Here is a 19,068-nt window from a genome sequence, read left to right on the forward strand (position 1 = left end):
GTGACATAATAGCCCTGGTACCTAGCGGTGATACCAGGGCTGTAAATAAACACAACAGGAGGTCCCAGACAGCGGTCGTGCAGCCCACATTGTGTCCAATACACAACTGGGACAACACAGTTTTCAACCCGGGCACCTCAGAAAAATTAAACCTTTTTTTTTTTTTTAATGGTTTGTTTGGTTTTGGTTTTGCAACCAATATAGCTATTGTTTGACGTAATAGCTGGTGGCAGAGTGGCAGCAGAAGGTAATTCTGTGTACCCTGGCAGTGGGAAACACAGACAGACAGCAACAGCAGCAGGAGGAATGGAGGAGTAATGTGAGCAGCTATTGTTTGACGTAATAGCTGGTGGCAGAGTGGCAGCAGAAGGTAAATCATCTGTGTAGTGTACCCTGGCAGTGGGAAACACAGACAGACAGCAGCAGCAGCAGCAGGAGGAGGAGGTGTGGAGGAGTAGTGTGAGTGTGGCAGCAGGTAGGCAGCGTGACATAATAGCCCTGGTACCTAGCGGTGATACCAGGGCTGTAAATAAACACAACAGGAGGTCCCAGACAGCGGTCGTGCAGCCCACATTGTGTCCAATACACAACTGGGACAACACAGTTTTCAACCCGGGCACCTCAGAAAAATTAAACCTTTTTTTTTTTTTTTTAATGGTTTGTTTGGTTTTGGTTTTGCAACCAATATAGCTATTGTTTGACGTAATAGCTGGTGACAGAGTGGCAGCAGAAGGTAAATCATCTGTGTAGTGTACCCTGGCAGTGGGAAACACAGACAGACAGCAGCAGCAGCAGCAGGAGGAGGTATGGAGGAGTAGTGTGAGTGTGGCAGCAGGTAGGCAGCGTGACATAATAGCCCTGGTACCTAGCGGTGATACCAGGGCTGTAAATAAACACAACAGGAGGTCCCAGACAGCGGTCGTGCAGCCCACATTGTGTCCAATACACAACTGGGACAACACAGTTTTCAACCCGGGCACCTCAGAAAAATTAAACCTTTTTTTTTTTTTTTATGGTTTGTTTGGTTTTGGTTTTGCAACCAATATAGCTATTGTTTGACGTAATAGCTGGTGGCAGAGTGGCAGCAGAAGAAGGTAATTCTGTGTACCCTGGCAGTGGGAAACACAGACAGACAGCAGGAGGAGGAATGGAGGAGTAGGCGAGCAGCTATTGTTTGACGTAATAGCTGGTGGCAGAGTGGCAGCAGAAGGTAAATCATCTGTGTACCCTGGCAGTGGGAAACACAGACAGACAGCAGCAGCAGCAGCAGGAGGAGGTATGGAGGAGCAGTGTGAGTGTGGCAGCAGGTAGGCAGCGTGACATAATAGCCCTGGTACCTAGCGGTGATACCAGGGCTGTAAATAAACACAACAGGAGGTCCCAGACAGCGGTCGTGCAGCCCACATTGTGTCCAATACACAACTGGGACAACACAGTTTTCAACCCGGGCACCTCAGAAAAATTAAACCTTTTTTTTTTTTTAATGGTTTTTTGGTTTTTGGTTTTACAACCAATATAGCTATTGTTTGACGTAATAGCTGGTGGCAGAGTGGCAGCAGAAGAAGGTAATTCTGTGTACCCTGGCAGTGGGAAACACAGACAGACAGCAGAAGGGCAGTACACAGCAGCCCACTGTAGGTGTAAAATGTGTGGCTGCAGGCGACGTAATAGTCAAAGTGAACCAGGCTGGCTTAGTGAGCAGGAGCCAGGAGGTGGTAAAGGGTGGTAAGGCACATTAACGATGGTTCCGGCAGCCAGTTCATGTCCCCCTCTCGCCGACAACAGGGGCCAGGAACTCGCCTTCCACCCACGCCTGGTTCATCTTGAGAAACGTCAGTCTGTCCACAGACTTGTGAGACAGACGTGAGCGTTTCTCGGTGACCACGCCACCAGCTGCACTGAAGCAGCGCTCGGACAGCACGCTGGAAGGGGGGCAGGACAGCACTTCCAGGGCGTACTGCGCCAGCTCGCTCCAGATCTCCATGCGCTTGACCCAATACTCCATGGGATCAACAGGGGCATCGCTGTCAAGCCCGCTGTACGACCCCATGTAGTCAGCCACCATGCGGGTCAGGCGCTGGCTGTGACCGGAGGAGGATGCTGCTGCATGCATCTCCTCTCTAGTCACTGCTGCCGGAGCCTCTACAGTCCTGTAGAGCTCGTGGCTGAGAGACAGCAGGTCTGTGGGGCGCTTGCTGCTGCTGGATGCAGGCACCTGCTGCTGCCTCTGTGCTGGCTGCTGGACAGTGGGGGTGGAAGGCTGGGGGAAGGCTTCCTCCAAGCGCTCAACAAGGGCCTGCTGCAAGCTCCTTATTTGTTGCGCTGGGTCTCCTCCTGCAGGCGGCAGGAACTGGCTCAACTTCCCCTTGAGGCGTGGGTCCAACATCATGCTGATCCAGATGTCCTCCCTCTGCTTCATCTGGATCACCCTGGGGTCCCTGCGCAGGCACGTCAGCATGTGCGCTGCCATTGGGAAGAGGCGGGCCACGTCTGCTGGCACATCGACGTCAGTGCTGTCCTCATCCTCCTCCTCTGCCGCCTCATCCTCTCTCCACCCCCGCACCAACTCAGCTGCGCTGTGCTGATCCCCCTCATCAGCAGCCAGGTCAGGGACCTCCACCAAGTCCTCCTCCTCCTCCCCCTCAGAGGTGGACTGCGCAGCTGGTTGCCGCTCCTGCTGGTCCAAGGCTGCCGCTCCCTGTTCCAGCAAAGCATCGAGGGCCCTGTTCAGCAGAGAAACCAGGGGCACCCACTCGCAGACCATAGCATGGTCCCTGCTCACCATGTTTGTGGCCTGCAGGAAGGGAGCCAGCACAAAGCACACCTGCTGCATGTGCCTCCAGTCATCATCGGGGACGATGGACGGGATGTTGCTGGTCTTGTCCCTTCTCTGAGCTGCGGAAACAGTGGCCAGGGCAAGGTACTGTTTGACAGCGTGCCTCTGTTCAACCAGACGCTCCAACATCGCCAGGGTGGAGTTCCAGCGAGTCGGAACGTCAAGGATCAGCCGATGGCGTGGCAGATCCAGCTCCTTTTGCACGTCTTCCAGGCTCGCACAGGCTGCAGCCGAGCGCCGGAAGTGACGCACAACATTCCTTGCCGTTTCCAGCAGTTCGCCCATCCCCTGGTAGGTGCGCAGGAACTTCTGCACCACCAGGTTCAGCACGTGGGCAAGACAGGGGATGTGGGTCAGGTTTCCCCTGTCTATTGCGGCAACCAGATTGGCCCCATTGTCGGCCACCACCTCTCCGACTCTGAGGCCTCTGGGGGTCAGCCAAATCCTCTCCTGCTCCTGGAGTTTGGCCAACACATGGGTTGCCGTCAGCTTGGTCTTCCCAAGGCTGACCAAGTGCAGCAGCGCTTGGCAGTGGCGGGCCTTCACGCTGCTGCTGAGGCGGGGGGTTTGGCCAGGTGTGCCGGAGGATGGCAGAGGATCGGAGGAACCTGCTGCAGTTCCCCTGACCCTGCGGGGTGGCACCACCCACTGTGTTGCTGCTGCTGCTGTGCCCGCTGCTGCTCTCCCATCCTCACCCCCTTCCACCAAGCTGACCCAGTGGACAGTGAAGGACAGGTAGCGGCCTGTCCCGAAGCGGCTGCTCCAGGAGTCCATGGTGACGTGGACCCTTTCACCAACCGCGTGCTCCAGCCCTCGCTCCACATTGGCCATCACAAAGCGGTGCAGTGCAGGAATGGCCTTGCGGGAGAAAAAGTGTCTGCTGGGGAGCTGCCAGTCTGGGGCTGCGCAAGCAAGCAGCGCACGAATGTCGCTCCCCTCCTGCACGAGCGTGTACGGCAGGAGTTGGGAGCACATGGCCCGTGCCAGCAAGCCGTTCAGCTGCCGCACGCGACGGCTGCTGGGAGGCAGAGCCCTGACCACCCCCTGGAAGGACTCGCTCAAAAGGCTCTGGCGTGGCCTTTTGCTGGCACGGGAATCAGCAGACACAGCGGAGGAGGCCACTGAGGACTGGCTGCCAGAACAGGCCTCAGTGTCGGCGGCAGGAGTTGCAGAGGGGGGAGGAGCAGTGCGTTTCCGCACTCCTGCTGGTGCTGCTGGAGGAGCAGGAGGGCGGGTGGCTGCTGTTGCTGCTGCTGCTGAAGGCTGTGCAGTGATGGGTGTGGTGCCACTGCCAGCACCAGATGCCTTCAGCCTCTGGAACTCCTGATGCTGGTGGAAATGTTTCGCAGCAAGGTGGTTGATGAGCGAGCTGGTGCAGAACTTTAAGGGGTCTGCACCTCTGCTCAACTTCCGCTGACAGTGGTTGCAAGTGGCGTACTTGCTGTACACTGTGGGCATGGTGAAAAAGCGCCAGATTGGAGACAGAAACATCCCCCTACGGCATGGAAGCGCTGCTGCCTGTCTCCCTGTGGTGGTTGGGGGTGGGGCTTGGGGGGCTTGGGTGCGGCTGGTGGTGGTACTGGCAGATGCTGCTGCTGCTGCTGCTGAGCCTGAGACACCAGCAGGCTGTGGGACCTGCCTACTGCTGCTGCCAATGCTTGCAATGATGCGCCTCCTTGCAAGGCCCACAAGAGCATCCTCCTCCTCCTCCTCAGAGCTGCTGAGGACGACATCCCCTGGAGGTGGTGGCACCCAGTCTCTGTCTGTCACCGGGTCATCAACATCCTCCCCCTCCTGAAACATGTCCTGCTGGGATGAGGACCCCCCAAACTCCTCTCCTGATGCATGGATGGGCTGCTTGACTGTCGCCACAGTCTTGCTGTCCAATCCCTCATCCCCCAAAGTGCCCATCAGCATCTCCTCCTCAAGATCGCCAACAACAGCAGACAATTTACTCATGATGCCTGGGGTCAAAAGACTGCTGAATGACAGGTCGGCGAGTGACGGTGAACTGGCCTCCTCCCCAGACCCTGCTGGGCGGCTGCTGCGAACAGGGGTGGTGGTGGTGGTGGTGAGGGTGGAGGCCTCAGATGCAGAGCTGATGGCGGGCTGCTCATCCTCCGTCATGAGTTGCACCACAGTGTCTGCATGCTTTTCCTCAATGGGACGTTTCCGACCCGGCTGGAGGAAAATGGGAGCAGGTGCTACACGCTGCTGCTGCTGTGTCTCTGCAGCGTGAGTTGCAGATGCTCCTGCTGGGCGGCGCCCAAGGCGTCCACGGCCAGTGGCTATGGGAGGAATGTTAGCCACTGACGCTGCTGCTGCTGCTGCGGAACTGTGCATGGTGGCGCGCCCGCGGCCGCGGCTTGCCACAATGCTGCTCCCTCTCCTCCTGATTCCCTTGCTGCCCTTCCCCTTGCCCAAACCGCGCTGGCTGCCACTTCCAGACATCTTCAATGTTTTGGGCGTATAGACAAAAGTTTTTTAAAAGGGCGGGTGAAAAGTGGGGTACTTTAATGGAGTGGGTTGGTTGGTGAGGTGACTGAGTGAGTGTCCCCTAGTACAGTAAGTAAGTAGTAACAGTCAGGAAGTACAACTAGCAGTTACAATAATCAGTAGTAATCACAAGTAAATTTAGTGTGTGTACACTCAGACAGTGAGTGCACGCACGCAGGAGCTAGAAGCCTATGAACACAGTGACTGAGTGTCCTAGACTCCTAGTACAGTAAGAGTAAGTAGTAACAGTAAGTAGAACTAACTAATTACAATAATCAATCAGCGATCAGAAGGAAATAGAGTGTGGGTGGTGTGTGTACACTCAGACAGTGAGTGCACGCACGCAGGAGCTAGAAGCCTATGAACACAGTGACTGAGTGTCCTAGACTCCTAGTACAGTAAGAGTAAGTAGTAACAGTAAGTAGAACTAACTAATTACAATAATCAATCAGCGATCAGAAGGAAATAGAGTGTGGGTGGTGTGTGTACACTCAGACAGTGAGTGACCGCACGCAGGAGCTAGTAGCCTATGGACAGTGACTGAGTGTCCTAGACTCCTAGTACAGTAAGAGTAAGTAGTAACAGTAAGTACAACTAACTAATTACGATAATCAATCAGCGATCAGAAGGAAATGGAGTGTGGGTGTGTGTACACTCAGACAGTGAGTGCACGCACGCAGGAGCTAGTAGCCTATGAACACAGTGACTGAGTGTCCTAGACTCCTAGTACAGTAAGAGTAAGTAGTAACAGTAAGTAGAACTAACTAATTACGATAATCAATCAGCGATCAGAAGGAAATGGAGTGTGGGTGTGTGTACACTCAGACAGTGAGTGCACGCACGCAGGAGCTAGTAGCCTATGGACAGTGACTGAGTGTCCTAGACTCCTAGTACAGTAAGAGTAAGTAGTAACAGTAAGTACAACTAACTAATTACGATAATCAATCAGCGATCAGAAGGAAATGGAGTGTGGGTGTGTGTACACTCAGACAGTGAGTGCACGCACGCAGGAGCTAGTAGCCTATGGACAGTGACTGAGTGTCCTAGACTCCTAGTACAGTAAGAGTAAGTAGTAACAGTAAGTACAACTAACTAATTACGATAATCAATCAGCGATCAGAAGGAAATAGAGTGTGTGTTGTGTGTGTACACTCAGACAGTGAGTGCAGTGCGCACACGCAGGAGCTAGTAGCCTATATGAACAGTGACAGTGAGTGTCCCTACGGGTACAGTAAGAGTAAGTAGTAAGTAAGTACAACTAACTAACAATAATCTATCAGTAATCAGAAGGAAATAGAGTGTGTGTACACACAGACAGTGAGTGAGTGCACACACGCAGGAGCTAGCTAGTAGCCTATAAACAGTGACAGTCAGTGAGTGTCCTACTCCTAGTACAGTATAACTACAATACTATTAGTAAAGGACAGCAGAAATACTGGTATAGATGAGAGAAATAAACAGAGGACAGCTGCCCACAGAGGCAAGGCCCCCCTGAGGCCTAAACCTGTAAGCTTGCAGCAGCTGCCTGTCTCTAATGTAACACACAAGCTACTAACTAAAATACAATGTCTATCTAACTAACAACAATATAGGTGTATATGGCAGGTGTAGGTGAGCAAAAACGCTAGGTAAATGATCACAATAGAGCACTTGCTAAGCCAAAGCACAAAGGAGCAACTCTCTCTCTGTACAAGTCTCAGGCAAGCATGGAGAAACGGAACATGGCGGCCGCTATTTATAGGGTAGGGGCTGGCCAGGGTCCCCCTCTGTGATTGGCTGCCGTCAGAGGGCCTGGGAGCCCTCTGATTGGCTCTAAGGACATCAATCTGGGCTATGACGCTATTCGAGCTCGGTACCGAGCTCGAATAGCGCCGGGTTGCTCGAATAGCTTGAATAGTGAATGGGCTATTCGAGTGTACTCGGATAGCCCATTTGAATAGCTCCAGCTATTCGGAGCTCGAATACCGAGCTCGAAAAGCTGAAAAAGAGCTCGAATATTCGAGCTACTCGAATATTCGAGCTCTGCTGAGCACCACTGCACTGCACTGCCCCACCTCCAAGCTACTCCTATTTCCCCTCCTACTTGTCCTGTGCCACTGCCACACCCGGCTCACACAGAGGAGTATGACTGCAGAGGGCATAGCTCCCAACTGTCCCTCTCTCTGAGGGACAGTCCCTCTTTGGGAACCAAATCCCTCTGTCCCTCTTTCTTCCTCATTTGTCCCTCTTTCAAGACTGGGTTAATAAATGTATTTTTCTACAGAAAAATGTGTTTAACCGACTCTAAACTTTATTTCCAACAATTAAAATGATTTATTTCTTATTTTAAAATAGTAAAATGAAGAAAAACTAATGATAATAGAAAGGACCAGTGAGGTTTGAATGATAAAACGATATCTTTTGATTCTGAATTATTTGGGATATGCATGGCAACGGGTGTGGTGGGGGCGTGGTTAGAGGCATGGCAGAGGCAGGGGTCACCCCTTAAAGTGTCCCTCTTTCAAAAAGTTGGGAGGTAGGGCAGAGGGGCATGAAGACATTGGGAGGAGAGACCAAAAAGGGAAAGAAGACATGAAGAGCTGGCTGATGATGGTAAAATGTTGTGGTGCCAGAGCTGGGGGAGTGACTGTGACCTCTCCTTCTGTTATGGTAGCGTTGAAGCTCGCAGTGACTTTCTAAGGGACTCAGAAGACCCCTCAGTTGTTTTCTGTTCGAGTTTTTCTTTTTGTGTCTGCTTTGCATTAAAGAAAGATCTGATGACATTGGGCAAGGCTCCCAAATGCGTCAGGGTAGCCTACTTAGTGTGCCTTTAGTGGCTGTAGCTTTCAAGCATATCTGACGGCAGAAGACTGATGCACAAATGTTAACTGCTACCATAAAAAAGATGGCTGCACCCATGAAATCACAAACATTTGCCTGTTCGTTGTGATGCAGTGTGTAAGGGGCCTTAAAGCGAACCTGAACCAAGTGAAATTATTTTAAATAAACACCAGAAAATGATTATTACATACTTGCCTCAACATCAGTTCCTCTCAGGAGCTCATCATTTTCTTCTTACAACAATTCCTTCCAGTTCTGACAAGATTTTATCAGAACTGACATACATCAGTTGCTGTCAGTTATATATCAGTGGCTGTCAGTTATAACTGAAAGGAGAACTGATGAGCAAGGTAATGTCCATATTTCCCTATGGCTCAAGTGTGCGATATTACAGTTTAACCCTCCTGGCGGTATGAAAAATTCCGCCAGGAGGCAGCGCAGCAGTTTTTTTTTTTTTTTTTAAATCATGTAGCGAGCCCAGGGCTCGCTACATGATAGCCGCTGCTCAGCGGCATCCCCCCGCCCGCTTCGATCGCCTTCGGCGATCTCCGATCAGGAAATCCCGTTCATAGAACGGGATTTCCTGGGGGGCCTACCCCGTCGCCATGGTCGGGGGGGGGCCGCGCGCCGCAACGGATAGCAGCGATCGGGCGCGGGGCGGCAGCGATCAGTGTGCTGGCGCAGCTAGCAAAGTGCTAGCTGCGTCCAGCAAAAAAAAAAGTAAGCAAATCGGCCGAGCAGGGCCGGAGAAAACCTCCTGCGCGGCTTACCCCGAACTACGTTCGGGGTTACCGCCAGGAAGGTTAACTTCCTTGGCGGTTTTCACGAGTCAGACTCGGGGTAGCAAAAACAAGCCAGAATTGGTAACCCCGAGCGCAATTCGTGGTAGACGCCGGCAGGACTGTGCAGAGCATAGTGCACAATGGGCATTTTACCTCACCTCCCACGGGATCCAGATGCCAGCAGCCATTTTCCTTCCTGTCCTCCGAGTTTCTGCATCCCTCGGGTGAGATCACTGTTTGTCGTCATGACAACAGACGGCAATCTCACTACAGGGTTACACCCAGAGGATGGAAGGAAAATTGCAGCACTGGATCCCAGGGAGATGAGTCTGAGCTGGGGCTGCTGCAGATCTTTCTGTGGTGGGATTTTTTTTTTCTGGTTTTATGCTGGGCATAGACGGGTCGATCCGGCGGCCGTTTAGCCGCGCCCCCGCCGCATCCCCGCTCGTCTGCGCAGATCGATTCCCGCTCATCCCCGCCAGTGGTCCTTATCAGCCGCTCAATTCCCTGCCATTGTCCGCCGGCGGGAATCGAGCAGGCGCGGGTCAAGCGGCTTGATCGGGCCAGCTGAATATTATTGGCTGGCCGGATCAGCTGGTCGATACAAGGTACAGAAACGTACCGTGTATCCCCAGCATTAGGGTCTAAAAGCCTGCAAAAAATTGCACCGCCTTTAGATCCTAAAAACCGGAACGAATCGTAATGCCAAGGGGGTTAACAGTGTGCTGACCAGGAAGCTGTTTTGGGCTAACGGCCATTTTTTAAATGGAGGACAGAGAATTCCACTGATCACAGTGGCCAATCAGGACGCAGGAGAGGAGAAAGAGATTGATAATTAGACTACACGGCAGGTAAATATGACATGTGTATGTTTATTTTGACTTTTAATGTTCAGTTCAGGTTTGCTTTAATGTTAGAGAAGCAGCCATGCCAATTCAGCAGAGATTCAAACAGATCTGACAACAAACATTAGGAAATATGGCTATTACAGCCACTTGTCTTACTGTATTCAGCTCTTAACACTTACTTGTGGATCTTAAAGGGTACCTGGAATTGACATGTAGCATGATGAGATAAACATAAGAACATACAGTACCAATCCCATTTAACACTTGTCTGTGTTCACCTTTTATAGTTTACTAGTGACCTTAGCCTGTTTAATAACGGGCTCTAGGTCTGTCTTCACCGCCACATGCGCACGCCCACACCGTCACGCACACTCGCCCACCACGGGCGTGCACCTGCCCACCCGGCCAGCCCACAGTCCCAAGGTTGTCTGTGCGGCAGATGCGCAGTAGCGCAAACACACGGACACACACAGAGACAGGACAAAGAGACAGAGGGGGATTATTCTATAGGATTGCATGGGTTTATAAACCAGTACTCTGCAGTTGGGGAAGCCAGACTGCTGCAGCAATTCTCCTGGTAACTAATTAAAGTTCATAAAACCTCTATGTGACTGTGCAAACATTCCTGATAACAGGATAGTGATAAAACATCAATAGGTACTGTAATTATTTCTCTGTGTGGGAGCTGAAGGAACAGCAGAAACGTCAGTGTGACGTCAAACAAGACTTAAAGTTGAAACCTTAAAGTGGTTCTGTGGAGTCCTTCAATAAACATAAACAGACACTTACCTATCAGCTTACTTACCTACTCCTATCAGCCCCCTGTAGCTGTAATGTTCCACGCCGTCCTCCTCCAATCACTCGTTCCCCGCCGCCAGTCCCAGTCTAATTATGCGCACTCCCGCTCGCGTCTCCAGGAGCTTACTGCGCAGGCGCAGTACAAGAAAACCTCGTACAGCGCCTGCGCAGTAAGCTCCCGGAGACACGAGCGGGAGCGCACATTATTGGTCTTGTTAGACGAATAATTGCCGGCGGCGGGGAACGAGTGATCGGAGGAGGACGGCGTGGGACATAACAGCTGCAGGGGCTGATAGAAGCCCCAGGTAAGTGTCTGTTTATGTTTATTGAAGGACTCCACAGAACCCCTTTAAAGAGTGATTGACAGCCATAAAATCAAATTCCTATTACCCACTGCTCTGTGTTTATTATGCAGTCTACATCATGACTCTCCATTGCAAGCATTGTAATATAATCATACATGTGTCTGCTGTAATTAATCTTATCTCAGTAAACCTGCCTCTTCTCATACATTGCCAGGGAGAGGGAGGCTAAACAAACGCCTTGTTATCTCCCCTTCTTCCCGCCCCATATTCCTGCTCCTTGCTGATTTGCTGAGGGCAGTTCAGTGTGACGTGAGGCTGAGAAGGGAAATAGAAGATAAATCACCTCAACAGAAGCTGCTGAATTCCGATCTATGGTCTGCTCAAATGTGTTTACAAAGCAAACTAGATATGACAGTGCTGCATTTCAAGCAGAGGAGAAAAGAGTAAGGGAGGAAATGATATCAGGATCAGCATCGACAGTAAAGAAGAAAAATGCCTGAAACAGCTGCACAGCATGCTTCGGTTTCCTGCAGAACACACCCGAATCCTGATAACCGATTTCGGTGGAAACCGGCCCTTAAACTAAAATGTAAAATGGACCACCAAGAATTTCTATTTAGGATTACCTCTACAGACAGTTCATTTTCTCAAAAGTTTATTTTCACTTCATGTTTGCTTTATCCACATGTAAAAACACATGGAAAGGCAATGGTTCCTCCCAAGCAGCACCTGCTATTTATCTGGCCCGCAGATCAAAGCCAGCCAGCCAATTTAAAGACACAGTAATGTAATCCAGATCTGCAGCACCGATCTTCATCCACATGACAGGCGATTCAATACATTTCATTTCCAAAGATAGGCTAAATGTAAATTGTTAGCTTGCAAACGCATTCAGAAGATAATTAAATAAAATAAATTAAATTAAACAAGACGGGACTGTCTCTTTAAAAGAACTAAAGCCAAACAATGGCATCGAGTTTATAATTCATCAGATGAAAAATAATGGAGGGCCATATACAACAGCTAATCCTGCCTAAACTGTGCTAGACATGGCGTCCTAAATAAACATCTACTACAGCCATGGCCAAAGGTCTTGAGAATGGCACAAATGCTGGTTTACACAAAGTTGGTAGCTTCAGGTTTTTTTATGGCAATCAGGACCGCATCTGTACTTTCCAGAGCCCAAGATTCCGCTTAAAGAGAATCTGTATTGTTAAAATCGCACAAAAGTAAACATACCAGTGCGTTAGGGGACATCTCCTATTACCCTCTGTCACAATTTCGCCGCTTCTCGCTGCATTAAAAGTGGTTAAAAACAGTTTTAAAAAGTTTGTTTATAAACAAACAAAATGGCCACCAAAACAGGAAGTAGGTTGATGTACAGTATGTCCACACATAGAAAATACATCCATACACAAGCAGGCTGTATACACCCTTCCTTTTGAATCTCAAGAGATCATTTGCGTGTTTCTTTCCCCCTGCAGTTCTCATGCACTGAAGTTTCAGGCTGCACTTTTCTTCCTGCAAACAGCTTTGCCCTTGTCTGTAATTCCTCAGTATGTGAAAGCCCAGCCAGCTCAGAGGACGATTTATCCAGCTTGTAAAAGATAAGAGAGAAGAGAGAAGCTGCCCTAATCTAAATAATACACAGGCACTGTGCATAGAGGGGCCTGGAAGGGGGAGTTCATAGCAGAACCACAACACTGAAGAACTTGGCAGCCTTCCAGACACAGGCCGACAAGTCTGACAGGGGAAAGATACATTGATTTATTACAGAGACTGTGATAGTAGAAAGTGCTGCAGTAAGCCAGAACACATTAGAATAGCTTTTGGAACTTGTAGGATGATAAAAAACAGGATGCAATTTTTGTTACGGAGTCTCTTTAAGGTGCCCATACATGGTACAATTTTTCATTTTTTTGATCAGATAATTAAGTTTGATTATTCCGTTAGATCGAATATAAAGAGTTTTGCAGCATGTCCGATCAGATTTTTCTCGAAAAAACGGGATAATCGTTCAAATTTTTTGATCGAAAAAAAAAAATGTTTCCAACTTTCATTCGATTCGGTCATTTAGATCGGATAAACGGGAAAATCGAACGTTTTTATTGTATCGTGTATGGGCACCATTAGAGGGGGCTGCCATACAGGGGAAAAAAACCTAATCAGAATCACAATCAATTTATTTCGCCAAGTAAGTTTGCACTTACAAGGCATTTGTCTTGGCATTGGCAGTTGTTTAACAAATACAAACATAAACAATACAAGGACAGACAGTATATATATGATAAGTCAAGGACAGTATGTATAGTGGCAGTAAGCAAGGCGAGAATTGTTCATTTTCAGTTCTGTGCTGATTACTTTCAGTCCTAGCAGCTCTAACGTGGTTCAGCATTAAGTATGGCTACTGCCTGAGGAAAAAAGCTGTTCCTGTGTCTGGAGGTTTTGGTAGCAATTGGCCGGAATCTTACTCCTGAAGGCATGTGCTGGAAGATGGAGTGAGCTGGGTGAGAGGGGTCAGAGGCAATCTTGGTCGCTCTCTTTCTGCACCTGCTAGTGTAAAGATCCTGCAGGGAAGGTAAGCTACAGCCAATTATCCTTTCCGCTTTCGGATGATGCCCTGCAGCCTCCCCTTTTCTAATGCTGAGCAGGAGCTGAACCATACAGTCATAAATGATGTTATGGTGGATTCGATGATTGCAGTGTAGAACTGCACCATTACATTTTTAGGTAGGCCAAACTTTCTCAGCTGCCGTAGATGGTACATCCTCTGTTGCGCTTTCTCGACGATAGTGGCAGTATTGCTGTCCCATTTTAGGTTGTTTGAGATTGTGGACCCAAGAAACTTGAATGACTCTACCTGGGTAATTGTGGATACATTTATGGTTAAGGGGAGGTGCTGGGGGAGAGATCTCTTTCTGTTACAGATTTATGAGTCCAAGGGGAAGGGGGTAGGTGAGAAAAAGGAATGGCTCAAGTCATTAACAGAGTCTGACCAGCTCAGCATGAGTGGAGCTGATAATCCCATGAATGTAAACCTTGCCGGATCAGAAATTCTTCTCTACAAGCCTGGCACTAAAGTGAAACTTGTATGTTCTGTCCCTGCATTATCAGGAGATACCACTGTCTCATTGCACACCAGGAAGTAAAAGCAAGAAGTTTTAAACCAGGATGATACCATTTATTGGCTAACTAAAAATGAATAAAATTAAGCAAGCTTATTTACCAGGAAGTAAGTAAGATGCACGGAGCTCTGGAATTCAGACTGTGTAGCATAGCAGCTTCGGAGCAGGAGAGATGATTTATTTTGACATATGGCCTCTTATATCTCCCCAAGTCCTGCCACCTTTCTGCTTTTTCAGCGCCCAAGACCATGGCCTCTGTGGCCTTTTCAGAAATCTGGCCCTGATGGCAATTTTCATTTATTCCAGAATGTTATAAATAGTGATTAGATGAATTGCAAAGTCCTTCTTTGCAAAGAAAATGAACTTAGCCCCCCCCCCCCCCCCCAAAAAAAAAAACACATTTTCACTGCATTTCAGCCCTGCCACAAAAGGACCTGCTGAGATAATTTTGATAATTTTCTCATTAACTCAGATGAGAGTGTTGATAAGCAAAAGGCTGCAGATCATTCTGTTATGCTGACTATGTTTGAATCGCAGACTGGCAGGGGTGTAGCAATAGGGGGTGCAGAGGTTGCGACCCGGGCCCTTCCTCAACTACAGTAATAGCTCTCTATTGGTCCTGTGCTCATAATAATGACTTCTATAGATACTTTGAATAGCGCTAGTCATTAACAAACTGTTCCCTATTCCATTCTTGCACCTCTGGCACTGTAGTTGCCATTGGCAGGTTTACAGAGGCGCCAGTAGTGTAAAATTGATAAAAAGTTTAAAAATAGGGAGGCAGTTGGTGGACTTACCTCCCCAATGTAGACACAAGATAATTTTGATTTTTCAACACAAAAATAGTTTACTTTCATACTCCAAATAATTGCACCGCGTTTTGTGGGCTCACCCCACCTCATCAGGCTATAGACAGGAGTATAACACTTGCCGTCAGGATCAGTCAGAGGTGCTAAGCTGACTGATTCTGACTGCAAGTGTTATACTCCTGTCTATAGCCTGATGAGGTGGGTTGAGCCCACGAAACGCGTTGCAATTATTTGGAGTATGTAAATAAACTATTTTTGTATTGAAATTCGAAAAATCCACATTATCTTGTGTCTACATTGGGGAGGTAAGTGCACCAACTGCCTCCCTATTTTTAAACTTTTTATCAATTTTACACTACTGGCGCCTCTGTAACCTTGTTTACAATTTGTGTCCACCCCTGGTGGAGGGGATTTGGCCCCCTTTTTTCCGATCTACAGAGAGCGACTTCTTAATCCTGAGTGGGGACAGGTCTAATCTCCCCACCTGCCTACATAGTGGTTACCTGGAAGGTAACCCAGATTTGTAAGTATAACTCTTACAAATTTCACCTCCATTTTAACTTTCCAGTACATACTGCACCATATCGGGCTCTCGGTGTCTTCCTCTCTTATCTATTTTACAAGGCTACCTTAAGGTGGCCTCCATGTCTCCTGCTGCATTGTCACTTGCACATTCCAGTGTGTGTTCTCACCTGGTCACATGCCAACTCCCATGTGTGCCCACGCAGTCATATTGCTCACTGCCATACAGTCACACATGCATTCCTATATGTGCTCCTGACCTTTTCCATGCACACATTTCTACTCTATGCAGTTCCCTGCACTTCCTTGTGTTGTCCCATGTGTTGTTCTGTGTGCACGTTTCTACTGTCACACAGGCCCAGATCACAATGGTTTCCAACTTCCAAGTCAATAATGGCAGCAAAAGCCAATTGCTCCTGTCATTCAACGAAACTTCGTACATATTTGTGGTCCACTTGCGAACTCTGTGTGACCTCAGATCAGACATTCTTTGATCTGAAGTAATTAGACGAGGAACATCAAGAATCTCTCTATGTAAAATTACAGTAATTATGTATAGAATTAACACCTAACTAACCTCTAATTAACCCCTAATTAGCTTATGCTCCCGGTAGGCCTATGTCACAGGGAAAGCATGATGTATTGGCAATGCATAAACCTCTCTGCTCTGCAGTCATGTGTTCTGCTCAGTATGAATTCAAAACACCAGCCTGCAAGGGGACATCACTCCTTTTATTCTTATACTGTGGTCTATTTTGTTTATTTGTTAGAGTTTGCCGCTGAATTTGATTGATCCATTACTAAGCTTCATACAATTGCATAAAAGAAGCATAAAACTTACACCAACTTGGAGTTATTAGTATCTTATTGACACTCTGTCAGGGGCAGACCCAGGATTTTCAAGGGGGCGGGGGAGGGGGGGGATTCCTGAAAGGTTTCCCTCAGCCCCACACAATACAGTCTAATAATATGGTAGGACATCATGCTGAGTACACATAATGCAATGATCGAATATGGGATCGATCAGGAACAGTTTAGATACAGATAATAATGAGGACAGCCGACATTGGTAATCAAGGGGAAAGTGAAGCATTCACCCAGCAGGGAACAGGGCTGTGCTCATTCCTGACTCTCAGTTCCCCAGAGCTGCTGCATGCTCTGTACACACTGCTGCTCCATGCTCTGTACACGCTGCTGCTCCATGCTCTGTACAGACACTGCTGCTCCATGCTCTGTACACACACTGCTGCTCCATGCTCTGTACACGCTGCTGCTCCATGCTCTGTACACGCGCTGCTGCTCCATGCTCTGTACACACACTGCTTCTCCATGCTCTGTACACACTTCTGCTCCATGCTCTGTACACACTGCTGCTCCATGCTCTGTACACACTGCTGCTCCATGCTTTGTACACACGCTGCTGCTCCATGCTCTGTACACACGCTGCTGCTCCATGCTCTGTACACACGCTGCTGCTCCATGCTCTGTACACACGCTGCTGCTCCATGCTCTGTACACAAGCTGCTGCTCCATGCTCTGTACACACGCTGCTGTTCCATGCTCTGTGCAGACACTGCTGCTCCATGCTCTGTACACACACTGCTGCTCCATGCTCTGTACACATGCTGCTGCCCTGTGTTTGCCTATGTAGTGTAGAGTTAAGGCTCATACACACGGGGTACGGCCGTCGCCGCAACCACGTGGCACGCGCGTGTTGCGGCGACAGGTCACCCGTGTGTATGACGCGCGCGCCCCGAACCGTCGCCCGTCGGAGCTGTCGCCAGGCGATTGACATGTTCAATCGCCGGCTACAGCTGTCGCCGCAACTTCGCCGGAACTGTCGCTAGTCCCGCATGTGTATGCGGGTTAGCGACAGCAACCCACACACGGCACACGGAGCTTCCGGTGGGGGGGAGGAACCTCGGCGACAGCTTCCGCCGCATCGCTAATCCCTCTGCTGCCGTGTGGATGCAGAGGGACTTGGCTACGAATTGTCGCCGAGCTGTCGCGCACACGCTCCCGTGTGCTAGCGACAGCTACAATTGTCCCCCGTGTGTACTTAGCTTAATAGATAGAGGTGTAACTATACGAGCAGCAGCCCCCACAGCTGCAGAGGGGCCCAGAACTGGAAAAGGTACATGTAACACTAGGTACACACCATACAATTTTGTGTTAGATGGATGGTTCGATAGATAATTTCCGTCATTTCCGATATTATTTTCGATCGTTTTTCTGGTCGATTTCTCATAGAAGTGAATGGAAAGATAAGAGAATCGATCGGGAAATCGACCGGAAAATCAAATTTAAAATCGATCAGACAGAAAATCGACTGAAAAAATGCATCGTGTGTACATAAGTCCTTATTCTTATTTTCTCTCAGGTACACTTTAACTGACAACTTATGCTTTATCTTTATTTGATATTTGATATTACTTATTTCCTCTTATCTGTTTATCTCATGAATTATCTCTCCTTATTTGTTTATCTCCTGCATCAGCTCTCCTTACTGTTAAAGGACTTCCCAGGCAAATAAAGCATTGCAGTTTTACTTAACCAGGGCTTTTTCCAGCCCCAAGAAGTCATTTGGCTCCCTCGCTGCAGCGCCAGTCCTCTTCGGTGTCTTGCCTGCTGCCAGCCACTAAGGATCGCCAACCCCAGATGGGTTGGCGTCTTCTGCGCATGTGCAGGAGCGTATGAGTGCCCATGTGAGAGCGTGCACGTCATCGGGAGTGTATGCCCCTGGTGACATGCGTGCCCTCTTGTGTGGAGCAGGCACATGCCCTTGCCTGTGTAGGCAATACCAAACCTATCGGAGGTCACCCATTGAGGCACCACAACTCCCAGCATGCCCCCATAGAAGACCCACAGCTCCCTTCATGCCCCCATAAAGGCATCACAGCACCTAGCATGGCATGGTAGCACCCAATATGCCCACATAGAGGCACCATAACACCCAGCATTGCTGTGTGCTGTGGTGCCATGCCATGTTGGGTGCTATGGTGTCATGCTGGGTGCTACGGTGCCTCTGTGGGGCACGCTGGGTGCTGTAATGCCATGCTGGGTGCTCTGTAGTGCTATGCTAGGTGCTGGGATGCCTTTGTGGGGCATGCTGGGTACTGTGTGGTGCAATGTTGGGTGCTGTGGTGCCTCTACTCTGCCTGGGGGACACCCAGTACACCCCAGAATAGATCCGGGGCACGTGCCACTGATCTTTGGGGCTAGCAACGCCCCTGTGTTCCAGTACCACATACTCCACTATAATGAACAAAACGATGGCAAGATAAACCACTAAGTGGAGGTGCTCATAATATATAAAATAATTAAAAACAGCTTAAAAAGTGAGGTAATGCTGGCTTACCTCTCTTGAAGTTACACACCAGGCATAAATGGTGGAATATTTCAATTTTGTTGCACAAAAACACAAGGACAATGCATTTCACATGTCTGTCCCTCTTCCTCAGGTCAATAACAATAAAGTGCCAACAGCTGGTGTTGAGTAAGACTCGTCGAGCGCCTCATTGTTTTTGTGATGGATTGACACAAATAAAATAAAATAAAACATCTTTTAGAGTCCTGCTTTAGTGGTGATTGCCAAGCAGCAAACTGGTAAAAAGGCCAAACTAACTGTACCGGACTCCTAATCGCACCCCGGAATATTCGCTGGTTGAAGAGTCTGTCTCATCATGAAGCTGCCATGCTGTCATTGCGGTGCTCGCTGGCTGCTTTT

The sequence above is a fragment of the Hyperolius riggenbachi genome, chromosome 5 (genome assembly GCF_040937935.1).
Source record: "Hyperolius riggenbachi isolate aHypRig1 chromosome 5, aHypRig1.pri, whole genome shotgun sequence".
NCBI classification, from domain to species: domain Eukaryota; kingdom Metazoa; phylum Chordata; class Amphibia; order Anura; family Hyperoliidae; genus Hyperolius; species Hyperolius riggenbachi.